Consider the following 4407-nt stretch of genomic DNA (forward strand, 5'->3'; position numbering starts at 1 on the left):
GAAACACACCTTCAGAACTTCAGTCTAACGCTATCCCCGCAGGAACTAAAAGATTGGTATTTTTTCAAACACAGACAAACTGGATGGATTCACCCGACGCATTCTGCAAGTAAAGAGAAGGAAAACGAAGACATTTGTGAGGAAATAGAATTGAATCGATAGGTTGAACACGCTCCTCCTTGTATTTGACTTGTTGTCAATCTCGCAGCTTTGAGAAATGCTATTTGCAGTTTCTGAATTTTAGTCCCACATTCGTTAGTTTGAGTATCACAAGATGAATGGAGATGCTATATAATATCCAGCGTGTTCGATATAAAGCTCATGGAGCTGCGTGGTTACGGCAAAGCGAACTATTCTTTCGCCTTTTACTAAAGAATACCGTGTCTTGGCCACTCAAAGCGACATACGCTAATTTTTAGAGGCTTTCTCTAATACTTAGAGGAGGCTCATAACAACACACGCAAAATAATTCAAGTTATTTTATGAGATGTATTTCAACATTGTTGGAATTTGGAGGCCCATTACACCAAAATTAGATATAAGATAACATTGTTGTATTTCAAAATAATTCGAGTTCTTTTGTAGATTAATAGTCTTAGTTTGTTAAACTATTATTGATTTTCTTTCATTCACTTTAGTATGGTCTTCATTACAACCATAGGTTTACAATCGTGCTTTGAATATATCTATACATATAGACAATCATAGGTTAACAACCTTACTTCTAATGTGTATATTTTAGGTTAAATAATACATATTAAATGTTTAAATGTCTACAACCTTCTTGTTTTCTTTATTTCGAGTCATAGGTTAACAATCTTAGTTTGTTCCATTTCATAGTTATCCAAATTCTATGATAATTCAATTTTTCAAATCAGATATGAGATTTTTTAATCTCTTATTTATTGTAAAAAAACATATCCAAGCATTAGTGTAAAAAATTGGTTAACAAATAACATGTTCAAGCATCATTCTAAACAACATTATGCAAAGGGAGGTATACTTTTTTGTTCAAGCATCATTATCATCATACACAAACGTGAACATAAACAAAATATGCAAATACAAAACTGAAACAAAAACACAACAACAAATTGACAGAAACACGAACAGAGACAAAAGATACGCAAAAAGATCTAAAACTTGCAAAAAACCCTAATTTGCAAATACGTCGTACAAAGATACAAATACATAGGAAGAATAAACAAATGTGTAGAAAGACCCAACACTTGCAAAGAAAACAACCTACAAAAATGCGCCAATACAGTGGCAAATATGTGGCAAGAGGCTACAAATATGCAAAAAAACTAGACAGATATGTTGAAACGGGAAAAAAATACAAAAAATACAAAATAAACCCTAAATGTAGAAAACAAAAATGTAAGATTAGTCAACCAAAACATTGAAAGAGGCTGCAATAATGCATCGAGAACCCACAAAAACGTAGAAACACAAAACAATCGCAAATCCAACTTGTAACTTTTAAAATGCTTCAAAAACTACACAAAAAAGATTAGTGTGCAGGGAGTTCCAAAATGTTTATGTTGAATTTTGAATCTATTTGTAAATCCTATTAAGATCCAACCACTAACCCTAGATATACAAATTAATTCAATACAAAATCAATGAAGAGTTTATCAAACAAAGTATACCTTTTACATGTCCAATAGGCAAGTGTCTCCATTATTCTCCTATCCTCCATGATGTTGTATTTGATGTTGGTTGCTCTCGGATTTGTGTTGAACTTGCACAAGAGCTCAAGGAAGAATGGATGTGGTTGTGATGATGTATGCTAGAATGACTTTGACATAATGTAGTTATGCTCAAGCTATATGTTATGGAAAATGAGAGGAGGAAGCCTCTTTTATCGAGATCATCAAGAACGAAGGGTTTATTAATAGGTGGAATTGTAAATGGCCAAGATCTCATAGATGGAAGAGAATCAATAGGATTGAAGGGTAGGTAAAGATGAAGGGAGGAGATTAAGAGGATAAATTGAAATGAAGGGCTGAGATTGAGGAGTAGGTAATTTAGGAAGACATTTCATGTGGATAAGAAGAAAAAAGTAAATAAATTGATTAAATAAATAAAAGTATTTATTTAAATAATAGAGGAAAAGCTAAATAAATTAAATATCTATTTAATTTTGAAGAGGAGGTGGGATCTTTTTTTTTGTTTCGGTAAGCTTCTACCATAAGGGGTAGATCCCTTTTCATTCATTCAAAAAAATAGATTACATCTACAGAGATAGGGGAATAATGTTGGAATACACAAAATCCAAGAACACTAAGAGAGGGGGCGGGGGTGAATTAGTGTTCTGCCGGTAATATAAGATTTTACCTTATTACAACATACACATATAAACCGGTAAATGAAGAAACATATAACATGAAGTAAATAAACTAGCCACATGAATGAACACCATAACACACTGAATTTTATACGTGGAAAACCTCAAAGAGTAAAAACCATGGTGGGATTTGTGACCCACAATATCAATTCACTGGCCATATGAAAGATATTACTTAGGAATGTAGATAAAATTGCTTGTGTGAAATTGAATGATGATAGAGATCTCCTCTTCAATGGTTGAATCCTTGAACTGAATGCAACACCTAGCCTTGGAGGGAGACTTGAAAATGCTCAATGTTTGAAAGGGATGCTTGAATGCTTGAATGCTCTTGAATACTTAATTGCTTGAACTTATGCCCACTCTTCTCTTATTGAACTTATGCAAATGAGAGGACAAATGCGACTTATATATTTTTCAATTAGGGTTATTGGACTGATTTTTCATCATAGGCCGACATAGGGGAGGTTTTCCCGCTTAAAATGCAAAGACCAATGCATAGGATAGGACAGAGGGGGTCCTAAATAGGGCAGGGATAGGGGCACCACACCCCTGTCCTAGGGGGGACAGGGGCGCCATGACCCTATCCTGCCCTTATCTCAGGACATGAAGCATGTTCAAGTAGTGTAGGGGGTAGAAAAAGTGCAGTTTTGGGGATTGAGCAAGTCTCGGGTCTTCGATCAAGCTTGGGGATTCAAATCGCCAACGTGAAGACCCTAATGTAATCGAAAATTGCAAGGGTCACAATTTTATGACACTACATTTAGCCCCCACTTTAGCGGGAGTATAAGTGTACACCAATACTGTCGGTAAAGTATAAGGAAACAAGATTGAAAGACTTCTACCACGTCAAGGAGGCAAGATGCACCAAGCCCCCAGTGGACTAAGGATTTTACGATATTGATTGACAAAGTAAAAGGCAAAATCAAGAAGGGAAAATCATGACTACAAGTAGCAAGGTTCCCCTCACTATGAGTCATGAAAAGCAAAGATACCAAAATTATAAAGCAAGGATGAGTTCACTAAATAGCTTTAAGTATCAAGAAGGAAAATATGAGTGGAGTGTATGCCCCCATGTTAAAGTGATCACGCACGCCTTATCAGGAGCGATTGCTTTAAGGTAGGATATACTCAAGAGAAAAAGAGAGAGAGGGAGCACAATATCACAAGGATTTAGCCCCCAATCAAGGAATAAACCAAGGATAATGAACACAAAACACGAGGTAGTTTTTCTTTCCTCGAGGTCAACATGTTGTATGATAACTCATGTATATCATATATGTATGTGAATATAATAATCATCATTCCCCAAAGAAAGGACACTACCTTGGAAGAAAGGGAATAGAGGATGTCTTTTCAGTCAACATGAAAGAGACCAAAAGAGATCTCAATGCTTTGTATCGTCCTCAAGTAGACATTAAGGGAAAAATAGAAGAACAGGGATACACATAGCAAAATGATCACAAAGAGCAAGAGAGGAGAGAAGGAGAAGATCTACAGTGCTAATTTTGCTAATCTAGCATGACATCCACCTCCCGATCTTGCTGATCACTATTCAAGAAGGCGGGAAAAACGCTAGAGGAGTGACATTGAGCACAACAAATGGAGTTATCACAAGAACCAAACAAGGACTATGCTCATCTGCTAATTCACTTTGTTCGATTCTAGGAGCTAGGATTAGGGGTTTTGAAAAATCTGTTGATAAATGCTTGTCCACATCAACATATTCATAGTCACTATCAAAAGCATTAGGAGTTGTATTGCCATCATGAATAATATTTTCACTCATTTCTTCATCTATATTTATAGAGAGAGGTGTACAAACACGAATAGGAGTAAAACCATCACATGTTTTTTGCAATTTATGATTTGGAGATGTAGGTTCAACATCTTGCTTAGGAGAAAAGGGAATCATGTCAACTATTGGAGTCTTGGGAGATTGAATGTTTTGAGAACAACTTCACGAGCTCGAGCACGACGCCTTCGTCGGTGGTCTCTCGCACAATGATTTCGTCGAGTCTTAGAGGAAGGTTGGGAAGAAGGAGGAACATTTGTTG

At 35.9% G+C, this 4407-nt stretch overlaps 1 non-coding gene across 1 annotated transcript; it reads left to right on the forward strand.

Moving 5' to 3' along the window:
* The first annotated feature begins 325 nt into the window (after positions 1-325).
* On the forward strand, positions 326-444 carry LOC131075994 (U5 spliceosomal RNA). Its single transcript, XR_009113293.2, has one exon. It is a non-coding gene; the product is annotated as a U5 spliceosomal RNA (small nuclear RNA).
* The last annotated feature ends 3963 nt before the right edge of the window (positions 445-4407 follow it).

This window comes from Cryptomeria japonica, chromosome 9, assembly GCF_030272615.1.
Source record: "Cryptomeria japonica chromosome 9, Sugi_1.0, whole genome shotgun sequence".
Taxonomy (NCBI): domain Eukaryota; kingdom Viridiplantae; phylum Streptophyta; class Pinopsida; order Cupressales; family Cupressaceae; genus Cryptomeria; species Cryptomeria japonica.